General features: G+C 46.9%; 1 protein-coding gene across 2 annotated transcripts in view; it reads right to left on the bottom strand.

Moving 5' to 3' along the window:
• LRRC8D (leucine rich repeat containing 8 VRAC subunit D) overlaps nucleotides 1-11,476 on the bottom strand; it is a 241,895-nt gene extending 230,419 nt beyond the window's left edge. For both annotated transcript variants that reach the window (XM_085602149.1, XM_085602148.1), the window contains exon 1: nucleotides 11,222-11,476. The gene's annotated coding sequence lies outside the window, so the exon portion shown is untranslated. The remainder of the gene's footprint in view (nucleotides 1-11,221) is intronic.
• Nucleotides 11,477-13,225: the final 1,749 nt, after the last annotated feature.

Raw genomic sequence — 13,225 nt, 5'->3', positions numbered from 1 at the left:
GTCCCGGAAATGCAAGTGCTGCTGTAAGGGTTCAAATACCTTGGGGTGCAATATCACGGAGGACAAGGCCTTGGTGTATGAGTGCAACCTGAATTCTCAGCTACAGAGACTGGCAGGAGACGTCAAATTCTCAAATCGTGACTACTTGGCCGCTCGGCTATTTTCAAGATGGTTTCACATTCGAGACTTTAATAATCAACTCTAGAACTTCCCCTTTCCACTGAAGAAAACCTTCTTTGCTAGGGCCAATGCTGTATTACCACCTGAGCTCCTGTGGAATGGAGGGATGCTCCTGCAGTGCCCTCGCAAAATGCTATAGGCCCACTTTTAAAGGCGGCATCACCAATCCGGACCTGCTGAAATACTACAGAGGAGCACACCTACTGATACTTAATGACTGGTGGTTCGAGGGGATTGAAGATCCGGCATACGGAGTAGAGGGTTGAGCTCTGGGTTGCAACAGCCTCCCACACTTTCTATATGGTGGTGCTTTGCCACACACTATGCTCACCTCCACAAGGGTGGTACTGACTTTATGGAAAGAGGCTACAAAAGCCACGGGATGGGCTGACATTGGAGGCCCAGTTATGGAGGAGGACTAGTCTTCTCCATGTGTCATTACTATACAGTTTTGGCAGGTGAGATGCCCTTGGCATCAAGATGTTGGGAGACGTTCTCACAAATGGATCCCTAAAGGCTCTCTCAGAGCTACAGGTAGAATACCAAATGCATCGCTCCCAGTTTTTTTCCGCTATCTACAGCTTTGACACGCCCTCATTCCCCTTTTAGCCCATAGACGCTGAAATCCCAACTTATTCACTCCTGGAGGTTAAAATTCTGCTCACTGACATTCAACACACAAGCTGTCGGTACCATATCAAACACTGTTATGCCAACAACCAGGTCCTATGGGGACAGTGAGAGAGGCATCGTCCTGGAACCTGTGCCAACTTGAAGACAATAACTGGAGGGAAGCAGTGGCGGCCCAGAGAGAAGCAGTGATGGCCACTAACTTCCGTCTTATCCAACTCAAAACACTGCACCGCATGTACCTTACAAGGACATGACCACTCAAAATTGGGCTGGTAGGCTAGGGGAGTTGTCTGCGCTGCAGTGCTGCTAATGGGGACTTACTACACTCTTTCTGGAGCAGTCCAGTCCCATCACATTTCTGGAAAGGAGAGCTGGGGACTCTGCTTGCTGGAGGGTAACCAGAGAGTCAAAACGAGTCCTACTGCATATTGCAGATGAGGTGAAGGCTAACAAATGTCAGAGGGCACTGCTTTGGTTGGGACAGCTAGCGGCCCAGCAAGACATTGCTAAGAATTGGAAGAATATAGGGGGCCCCATCCTGCGAGGGGTGGAGCAAAGTGCATGGATTTCTGTATGGGCCTAGAGTGGCAGGTATATCAGGCTAAGTGGTGCCCCTGAAAGTATTTCAAAATTTGGAAGGACTGGAAAGAACACGGAGGGGTTTATATAGAACCTTGCCCATCTAGGCCTTGAACCATAGACAATGAGTTGCACTCCTTCGAGGCAATACCACACTGAGACCTAAAGGGGGGATTTTACTGGCCCCGTGCCCCCTTGGCTTTTACGGTAATAAGGTTAACGGGCTTTGGCTCTCTCCATTTCTGATGTACAATGCTCAGAATGGAATCGTACAGTGATGACGACGACTGGTGTATGTTTTGTACCAGACCTGGCTTTGTTTTAGCTAAAACTCTAATAAAAAGCTTTACAAAAAAAAAAAAATTATCACCAGCAGAGCCAGGCATCTGGCCTGAGCTTTCACTGGGTCGGCCACCTCTACGTATGGGCGGAGTCATGTCATTCTGTCAGTAGTGCTTTTGAAATCTCTCTCTCTCTCTCTCTCGATCACAAAAGGTCTGGCTACAGCTGTACTCCCAGGATAAACTTAAATAGGCTTGTCTTTGGAGACTGGAAGGGGCAGCAGTGAAACAAAACTGCAAATCTCATTTTCCAATTCCTTATATAAAGCTGTAAAACACAAAATAAAGCAAAGGGGCTCAGAAAAGAGGATTTTTTTGGGGTGAAAACTTAAATTTGTTTTCAGAAGTGGGACAGTTATAATGTAAACAACAAATCAGTACTTGCTTTTGAGAGAAATCCATTATAAACATGAGGTTGGCCCAGTTTTACTTCCGTCTGCATTCTGGTGATGACGTAGCGGGCCATCCGGCACCTACGACCTAGGGATGCACCACTGAGGACATACATAAAGGGAGTGTGGATGCTTGAGGTCACTCCCACAAAGCAACTAATGTATGTGGAGTACTGTTTGAGGCGTTGTAACCTGGTCTCCTCCTGGAGACACTCAGACGGTGATGATCGTCGCAGTCATTAAAATGAGGTGATAACCTGCCGCCATGCACAATGCGCCAAGCCAGCTAGACAACCAGCCAAATGGACAGTGCAAGTGGCTGCACGTTCACTCCACTGGTGCAACCCATCACTTCCGAAGACATGGCCTGTCTCGCCTTAAACCAGAGTGCACTGCATTCCCTCCAATCTCCGCTGTGTTAGAGAGAAGAAATCTGGCAACAGCAGAAGCTGCGAGGACCAGTGCCAGCAAGAGTCGATGACCTGGTGCACTCCAAAGGTCATGAGCACAAGAAAGGAAAAAAACATTTGACAAGCAGTGGACAGCAGACGTCACACTGTGTGCACCACATTAAAGCACAGGAGAAGACGGGAACTGAAGGAAAAGAAACACGAGATTTCACCCAAACTAGATGAGTAGAATTCAAAAAGACAGGCAAAATAAAAGAAACAAAAAAAAGAGATATTAACTAAGAGGCAGGATAAGCAGGAAAATAATTGGAAGACAAAGGCATAAAACTTACCTAGAATACGAGAGAATGCAGAAATAGTCAACAACGTTCTTATATATTAAAGCAATTGAGAAGATAGTAGCAGGATTAACAGGTACTTCTTCTAATTCACAGCGCCGCTAGGTGAAGTCGAGTCATTTTTGCACTATATTATTTTGTGACTCCGTATATTTTTTTTTATAGCATTGTGTGGTACCTTGCCAAGAACTATACGTGCTCTGTAATTACACCCTTCAGACAAGGAACAGCTCTTGTTTTTGCCCCGAAGGCAACGAACTTCATACCTGCCATGTAATTTCTCGAGCCCTAGGTAAGAAGTACACAACTCAACACATTTCTGTCTTAGATATCCTTTCCTTCTTCTGAACTTGGTTCTTTCTTTCAATTTGTATTACTTTTCCAAGACACACGGACTGGACTTATTCTCGATCCTATCTGACATAAACAACAATTCATCATTGATTTTCAAACTAACTATTAGGAATAAGTGCACCTTATAATACTAACCATATTACTCAACTCCATACTGAGCTAAGGGAAAGAGTGTTTATCTGTTCCTTCTCCCAAATCCCTCATACAAGTCTTACATGGCTGTTCTGCCTCCCCTAATAGAGCGATCCTTTCTCTATATTAGTCAAGACTGCATGTACCTTTTTGTTATGTGTGCCTCAGTCGCACATTACAGATGCCTTCTGCATTATCTCTAGGTCGTTCTGGGCTTTCCACTGGTGGAATTTCACGACCACCACATCACAAGTATTCTCCAAGTAACAGAGGTATTTGATTTTGATCACGTTAGCTCAAACCTTACTGAGCATGTCTCACCTTCACCCGCCTGACACAGAATTGCCGTGCCCACTTGGAAACATTGGATCAACGTGTATATGATGAATAGGTAAAGGTGATTTTAATTTTTTTCTCGCTTCTTTTTTATATTTCTCACTCTCTGTTTCCCACTTATATCTAATATTATGTATTTGGAATGATTGCACACCCCTGAAGAAGCTCCAGGCCTCCAAGCCAAACAGGAGGGGGGGGGGGGGGGGATATGGACGTGTTGGCTGTTACTGTGAACTTTTTCTTTCAAAAATATCGAAACAATTAAATGGTTGAAAAAAGTTTGTCTTTTTTGGGTATTTTTCGTACTTTCTATTGATAGTTTAATATGTTACTGCCTTCACAATTGCTCCAATACATAAGAACATTGTTGACTATTTCTGCCTTCTCTCAATCTACTCTTGATTTGGTGGGCTCAAAGAAGGCACCGACATACGGGGAATAGTCAAACACCTATTGATAGTAAACGCAATCCCAGAGGCACAGGTTCTTGGAGTCGGGAATGGCTCCGTAGTCATACAGGGCAAAACAAACCTATAAATGGAGCTTGCAACACATGCAAAGAAGGAAACCAAGTGACAGGAAAAAGCGGCTCCATAACTCCAGTGGGTATTAATATTTCAGCAGGTACGAACGAACAAATATGGATAACTGAACAGACTCAATCACAATGCTCAGGACCGTCAAGCATGGCCTAAGACACCGTCATTAGCAACCCAATAACAGAAACCATCCCAGATGGCCCAAAAGCAGGGGGTGGGGGGTGACCACACATGCGTCCATGAGTGCACTGCCACTTTAGGGAGTTAGTTGATCCGGCAACTGTTGCCATCATTGGAAAACATGGGCTGGTAGACTGAGCAATTATTTGCAAGCCACTAGAGAGACGGACGGATGGCAAAGTGAAGATCTCGCTGCTGCTGCACTGCACTGTAGAATAGGTATACAAACTATTGGAAAGCTCCCTGCGACAGGAGCTGACCAAGACCATGATGCTGCAACAGTTGAATGCCGACTTAGACCCAGAGCTTAATCCGTACTAGGAGACTCAACAGAAGGAAGACAAGATGATTGAATGGTTCTATGCGAGTTAAGGGGATTAGCCAGCACTTGCACCAATATTGACCAATCAAAGGAGATGAGAGTACAGGTGTTTAGTCCTGAGAGACTTAATATTGCATCAACCAGGAACAAGACTAGAGGATATGCTAGTACTGGCAAGATCTCCTGAACTGCTGAACATCAGAGCCGAAGAAATGGCGGTCACCTTAGCACAGGGAACCACAGACCCAAGTAAAACTAGGGAGGCAAGTTTAACAAATAGAACCAGTCAATGCTATAAAAGCCCTAGTACATCAGATGGCTAGAATGCAAAACATTACAATGACCTGATGCTGGATCTGCGGGCTAGATGTCCGCACTCTCGATAAATTCCTTGCCCAAGGCACAGTATGCTTGAAGTGTTGCAAGGCTAATCAGCTTACCTGAATACGGCAAGGAGGACAAAAGGAGCTGAAACTCCCAGGGTGGCAATGCATCACCCCAGCTCTATGACGAATTAATCTGGATGAAGAGCAACCAGTCACAACTAGGGCCACAATGCCTGACAGACTGTGCACATATGAGGAAGACGAAGAGGAAATCTTTCTAATATCTTACACTAAGCAGGAGGCAACGTCAATCTGTATGATAGCCATTGTAGACATGCAGTAACCGGCATTAATCGACACTGGTGTATCAATCAGTGTTATGAACAATGACCAGTGAGAACAAAAACTCCTCGTGGACCTATATTTCTTTTTTTTAAAAGAGTTAATCTAAGCATGGGTTGAACACATCTGTTGATTCATGTATATGATTAAATACACAAGTACATAGTCTTTATTTTAATAAAAAGATCTTCCTTTTATTTTGTAAGTTGATCATAAATTATACTTTTAGCATGATCATTGAGCATTCGTCTTCATAATTTTCTTCAAAATCCATGTTAATCATTTTACTTTAACAATCATAGAAAAAAATCTTTTTGGGGAAAGTTATATTATTTTTAAACAATTTATATATAAAAGGCAATACAACTATAACCTCCTCAGCATGACACAATCAATTCACAAACATACTAACCACTCTTACTTATACACACTCATACATAACACATATACTTAAGGGATACAGGGAACATCGAAATGTGGCAACATCTCCGGTATTAGGTTTATAGATGGAAACAATCTAAACAAATCCGGGCGCATGTGGTCGACGCGCGTTTCGGTGGATTTTGGACAGACAGGGACCACCTTCATCAGGACCTCGCCCAATAAGGATATAGTGTCATCAATTTAATACAGAGTAGGAATACTGTATAGCAGTTTAGTCGTGGGCACTTGAAAACCAGAAGTCAGCGGACTTTATTTATATTACACGTGATACGCAAATGTGCGTTTTAGTTTTTTGAAAAAAAGAGAGAGAGGCAGACGTCCATTCTATCTATATAGCTCTAGTTGATTGGTTCCTGCACAACGACCATTAATTTTCTAACGGAATAGAGAACGATGGCCAGACAGGAGGTCTTCAGAAAGTGTATTTTGAATAATGGTGAATACTCAGATATGCAGTAAGGTGATCATCCCCATATTTGAAATTTTATGAAGAATGGAGGAATGAGAAGGTTGAGACCTTGACGTTATTCAAAGGTGCGTATCTTCCTCTAGATTTGAACGGTCTATTTTTCTTCAGCGAGTCCGACAGCGTGTGCAGCAACTTCTCAAGGCGTACATGAACAATGACCAGTACCAAGCCCTTCAACCGAAGTCCAAGTTAACCGCAACAGCACTTGGATCTATAAGCTTGTGGCAGGAGCCTTTACCACTGTCGTAGGCACTGCTGTAGCCATTCGAAATGGGGGTGTTGAAACGCAAGCCTGCTTCCAAGTCACCACAGAAGAAGAAGGTGGTACACACCTAGGATTCTATATGATCAAGGACCTGGGCTTAGTGTTCTTCACCTATAGACTGGAGTTATGCCAAGTGGACAACATCCTCAAGGACTTTGCGCTATTATTCCAAGAGCTTGGGTGTTGAAAAAGGCCCACCTATCAAGCTTTGACCTTGACAAAGATATCAGACTAACAGCCTACAGGCTAAGAAGGGGGCCTTTTCTTCTTCGTCAGCTGGTAAAGAAAGAACTAAAGGAACTGGGAAAAACAGATATGATTGAAAAGGTGTGAGGGCCTACCCCATAGGTGTCAGGGCCTACCCCATAGGTGTCAGGGTCTACCCCATGGGTGTCTCCTCAGGTCATCACCACCAAGCTAAAACAGTTGCAGGCCATCCGACTGTGTATCTGTATGAGGCAGACTAACAAGGTCATACGAAGTGAAAGACCTTTTATGCCCACCAAGGACAACATCATTGTGGACCTCAAATGGGTGCAATGGTGCTCCAAGTTGGACCTGAATGCAGGACACCACCAGCTAATGCTTGACCCTGCCAGTAAGTACATTACAAATGTTTCCATCCACCTACGTCTGAGAAGGTGTAAACACCTCAACCTTGGAATATTGGAGGCAGCCAAAGTGTTCCAGAAAACTATACAGAAGACACTTTAAGGACTGAAGGGTGTGTTGAAAATTAGCGAAAACATCCTGATATATTCAATCATTTTACCTGATCACCACCAAGACCTGTGGGGAAGATTAAAAGGAGGACCTACCCTATAGAAGGATAAGTGATCATTCTTTGAAAATCCAATTGACTTCTTTGGGTAAGCCATAAGGAACATGCCTCCCGTCCCCCCAGAAAGCAAAAGAAGTTAGGGTCTTCCTAGGCATGGCTACATAATGTGGCTACTTTGTGCCTAACTTGGCCACCATCTCTAAACCCTTGAGAGCGTTGACCAAAGCAAATGCTCGGTGGGAATGGGATGCTGAAGCAGAGGAAGCATTCAAAGAGACAAAAAATGCACTCCTCCATAACACCATAATGGGGTACTTTAATCCTAAGAGAGAAATTGTAGGCACTAGTCCAGTGGGTCTAGGCACCATCATATTTCAGGAGCAGGGGTCATGGGCACCAATAGCGGTATGCGAGCACTGCCCTAATAGACACTGAAGCCCAGTATGTCCAGATTGAACGATAAACCCTGGCCATTAAGTGGGGTTGTCGCCAGTTTCACCTCTACCTCTAAAGCTGAGAATCCAGAGTAGTAACAGATCATAAACTACTAGTTTCTTTATTTGCAGGTGCATCCCAACACCCCCACAGAAGCTAGAGATATAGGCAGAACAACTCCAGAAGTACAATTTCATGGTAGTCTACAAAAGGGTGTCAGCAGTCCTGCTGACTAGCTATCAAAGCACCCACAACCATGGGGGTGGGAAGTGTCTATGCTGGCTGATGGCACTGAAGACTTTGTACATCTAGACATGCAAAGAGCTTGCCAAAAAGCAACGGGCCTGGAAGGGAACAGAAAAGCCTAGCAAGAAGACAAGTGCATACAAAAGACTGTGGAAGCCCTGCAACATCATCTATGGAAAGACATCTTAAGAGACTCTAAGAAGTAAGGACAAACGGAAAGGATGAGGGGCTCACCAAACTATGCAGGATGAGAGATGAGCTCAGCACCACAGAAGAAGGTCTTCTCCTTAAAGGATGGCACATTGTGGTGTTGCAGCTGCACTGAAGTGGCTCACAGAAAAAGCCCACCATGTACACCATGGATTGTGAAAGACAAAGTCCCAGCTAAGGGAAACATTATGACTCCTAGGGATGGGTGAAGGAGTAGACATGATTGTTACAGTATGCCAAGCCTGCCAGTTGACCGAGGGAGCAGGATTCCCAGCCCCCATCATATAAGAAGAACTGTGCCATATCCTAAGGTCCAAGATCAACATGGATTTGGAAGTTTCCCTTTTGGCCAAGTAACAAGGGTGATGACACCGTGGTCACAAGCCAATGGAAATGTGGAATGGTTTATGTTAAGTCTTTACAAAGCCCTCCACATTGGAGTGTGTCAAGGAAACCTAAAATGTTTTTTACACCATTTACTGAGCATGTATCACCACAGTGACACAGTGAAACAGACATTTCTTGGCTGTCTTTCCATCTGGCCAGCTGTCGCCCTCTATGGCTACCCGTCAGCAAGCACTGGGACGCCCCGTTGTTGGAGCAGCCATGCGCTATACAAGCACTCTTAACATAACAGTCTCCACAGCACCACGTAATGTTTAGTAGGCACACATGTGACAGCATCCAGGCTGCTCCCACCCAGCGTCTGGCATCTCCTGACAACATGAGGACCAAACAGCGACAGAAGGAAACCAACGACCGGGCGAACCAAACCCAGATGGCCTGAGACCCCAAGCTAGGTGTGTGAAATGGAGTGCTCATAGGAGACCGATGTCCAGGGTGAAAGTTCTAGAACCCTTTCAAAAGGGCCCATGGACGGTGGAAAGAATAAGAGGAACAATGATTTCGGCATCCCCGGGAGGAGAAAAGGGACAGCAAGAGTTTCCTGGTTCAAGAGAATACCAGCAGCAAAAGATAGCGAGAATGAGGAGGAAGAGACACTGGGCGTTGCTGAAATGCCCATGAACCCACGGGGGGCAGTGTCCCCGACAACAAGAGAAGGGAGTTCAGCTGCCACTGCTTAAGTAACAAGTGGGTACAAAAATGAAAGGGAAGATCAGAGGGTGCCAGTGGACGAAATAAGTGTTGGACAGAGAGATCCAAGTACAATCCGAAGTTGGAGATACAACATTAGGCCACACTCAGCCCCTAGTCCAGCACTAAAGGACTATTTCTGCATTCTCCAATGGGATTCGCACGAATAAAACCAGGGGCACACCTAAAGTGGAGAGAGATGTAGGGAGCTACTCTGCCCCTACCTCTGTGAGGTATACACAGCAGGCATCCTGATGGCTGGGCGCGGCACAGAGGAGTGCTCTGTTCTGGATCACTCATAGAAAGCAACTAATGTAAGGCTGCCCGGGGGGGGGGGGGTTGCGCAGTGGCCCGCCCCTTCGAGGGCGGCCGCCTTAGTGCCACAAGTAGGCACAGGGGTGGGAGGTCGAGTCCCTGGGCTTGACCTAGGGAGACCCCACTAGCGGCTGTTTCCGGCGAGGGCGGGGGAGGAGACGGGTACATATACTGTCTCCGCCCCCTCCTCGCCCTCTTGTCCTCTCGTTCGCCTTGCCCTCCCCTCCGCTTACCCGGCGTCCGGAGGGACAAAGGGGGGGGCAGGTTTTTTCTAACAATTTTCTTTGTGTTGCAGGAGGAGTTACAGGGCGATCCAGGGTCTGCACATACCAAGGGGTACATCATGCAGCAGCACCGCGGGGTGCTAAGCCAGGATACCCAGGGATGTTTTAGAGGGTCCCCTGGAAGAACGACGGCGCCCCGTTAGCCGGTTGTGGGTCTGAGCAACCGGGGGCTGCCATGTATGCTCCGCCCACCCATCACGGGGGGGGGGGCGTGTGAAGCAAGTGGACGGGTGGTCCACAGATGGGAGGGGTGGACCCTCCCAATATTTGGTATACACCAGCTGGCGTTGCCATGGTGATTCTAGGCTTATCAGACGGGCAGGCGGCATAGGGGCTGGCCTGCCCTGGGATCGCCCGTAAGATAACCCACCTTGTTTGCATATTGGTTTATGCTAATAAATCCTGCAGCAATATTTCTCCACCTACATTAGTGTCGTGTGTTTTATTCATGTACTTATGTGTTTGTGACAACTGTTGCCGATATTGGCACTATGTCTGTGGAGTAGTTTTTGTGGGCCGTAACCTGGGGCCTTCTCGGCTACTTTACAGTGACGTAATGTAAACATCCAAATATAATGCGAGATGAGATCTAAAACTATACGAACCAAAATGCACAGAGTAAACACAGGACTGGGCAGGCTGCTGACAACCCGTGATAGCTAAATGTACACAATGAAAAAACCTTTTTATTCGACCAAGTAGTTTGTGAATGCACATTCCTACAGACATCACACGTGCTCACAGTTACTGCAGCGTCAGTAAGGCGCAATGCTACGAAGGCTGTAGCAATGTATGACAAAGGTCCCTGTATGCCACAAACGGCCCAATGAAGGAATGCTGCCCGTCTCCCATGCCCAGGCGGCCCATGCAGTGGAGCAACAACGCACAATGTGCTTTTCCAAAGGCTGGCATGCGTCCAATGACTCGTAAGTCGGATAGATCCAGCCAAGAGTGCAAGAACTTCGCACTTTAGAAAAGACACACCTTAACTCAGTCTTCTTACCCTCTCTCCTCCCTACGACTACAGCAACAAGCAATGGTTGTCTCCCGTGCACATTAATTATTAGGCAGTATAAAACCCAGGAAGACGGGGGTTGGGGAGAGGCGGGGGCGCTGGCAACAAGCAGCCAGTCCTCAGTGGGGTAGGGATGAATAGAGAAGCGTTATAGCACCCTGGGCACAGCGTGCCCTCCGGCTAATGCAGGCAATGCTCAGCTGTCCCAGGGATGGGTTCTGACCAGGGGGGGTGTGGGGGTGGCACTGGCAGACATACCTGTACAGCTCCCCGGCGCCCAGCTCTTGGGCTCCCCTCAATGATGGAGGCCGCCCCTGGGCCCGAAGGCGCCGCAGTGAGAGGGCTACCGCAGCCTACCCGCCCCGTCACCGCACGGCTCAGGAACGGAGCGCTGCTTGTAAACAGAGAGTCACCGGCGGCGGCAGCCCCAGCCTGCGAGAGAAGGAGGCGGCGCCAGAGAGTGATGCTGTAAGAGGGACGGGCAGCCGCCTAAAGGTGCTCTGGGAAAACAGCGCAGCTGCTGGCTGTGCTTCACCTCTGCACGCACTCGCTGCACCTGAGCTGCGCGTCTAGCAGAAGTGCACCTCTCCCCGCAATCCGTCCGCTAAACCATTTGCACATTGTATCCACGCTCCCACCCTGCTCCCTCGTTTTTCGCTCTCTGGATTTCATCCGTGCCCCGTGCACTACACACCTGCATTCCCTGCTGTGTACTACCACACTCCCTGAGCGCACGATCGCCCTATTTGAACCTCGCACTCACGCCTTGCGGCTCACCTTTGCACGGCGTGCACAGTACTTCAGCTCCGAATTCCCATGGCGTGCACTTCACCTATAAACGTAACCCCATATACTTCCGGCCCGCCAACACTTACGCAGTAGCCTGGCACCTCACTCCCACACTTGATGCCCATTGCCAATGCCGTCCACAGGTCCACTCCCTGCTCCGAAGATTGATACACTCTTCGTGAGTTTAATAGGGACCCCCCATTCGTGCTGTATCTTTTTTAATAACTAATAGTTAAGTAGAGGGGTTGCAAGAGACACCTGTCTACTCCGCACAAAGCACGTGCCTACATAACGAACTTCTTAGACATGATAATAGTACAGTGGATCAGCCATTGCATACAAAACATTCCTTATTTTTGATTCAAGGAGACTCCTAGGGCCTGGTTTAGAGTTTGGCATATGCAGACGGACCATCAAAAAGCATCTGTTTACCTGTCCACTGCCCTGGATCTCCAGCCGCCAGATTTAGAGGGAGGCAGGCAGGTTGATGGACCAAAGTCCGCCAAGCATCCACCACCTCTGTTGTATTTTTCTGCTTCCGTCAACAGAGTTATACCCTAAACACAACGGATGGAACACTGGAAAGTCAATACTCCATCCACAGTATTAGAATAGTAACTAAAGTTAACTGTATGAACACAAACTATTTCTAACAGCACTTGACCTAGTCTCCCTGTCTGCCCCATGTCTCACACTACATACCTGAAAGGAGGACAGAAGGCTCCGTAAGTAAGTAATTTTTTTATTAAGCAGGAAGGTAACAGACTTGCCAGAGCAGGCAACAACAACCAACTGCCAAACCCTGACCATTCCACATGCCACCATTCCAACAGGGAACTCAACGTCATGATGGCACGTGCATTACAATAATAAAGAAGAACCCAACACATCTCTTCCTTTACAATAACGAAAAAGCAAAACTTCACAGCTGGAAAGGAAAAAACAAAAGGGTTGGGAATACTCCAGGAAAATGGAGCAATACAAAAACAAACAATGTCAATGACTCACATAATCCTTGAACCAAACGGGAGCTTTCCTTTGTCTATCAGACCCCTTAGAGCCGGGTTAATCTTGCGTGAAGCTGGATTTCATCTGTGTGAAGGTACGCAGCCCCTGCACAGTGTCAGCCCTCTGCTTGGACAACCTCTCCTTGTTCCACCATCTCCTATCGCTGAGCTTGACGGATCTAGCTCCAAGAGCAATGATCTGCAGAGGACTGGAAAATTTAGAATGCCCCTTAGCAACCAAACCCAGCAACTTCACCTTGACCCAATCCCCATCTTCCAGTAGAGCCTGTCTTCTCCTTTTGACAGGTTCCTTGGTCACATACTTGCTTTAAAACGTTTCGCAATTTTCTCTCACCACCTCAGGTTTAACCTTAGTTACATTCAAATCATGCATCCAGGGTCTTACTAACTTGGTGGTAGCCATTCTGCCCTTCAACAAGACAAAAGGAGATTTCTTAGTAATGGC

Source organism: Triturus cristatus, chromosome 4_2 (assembly GCF_964204655.1).
Source record: "Triturus cristatus chromosome 4_2, aTriCri1.1, whole genome shotgun sequence".
In the NCBI taxonomy this organism is placed as follows: domain Eukaryota; kingdom Metazoa; phylum Chordata; class Amphibia; order Caudata; family Salamandridae; genus Triturus; species Triturus cristatus.
Note: the sequence above shows the minus strand (reverse complement) of the source record. Positions and strands in the feature narration are given on the sequence as shown.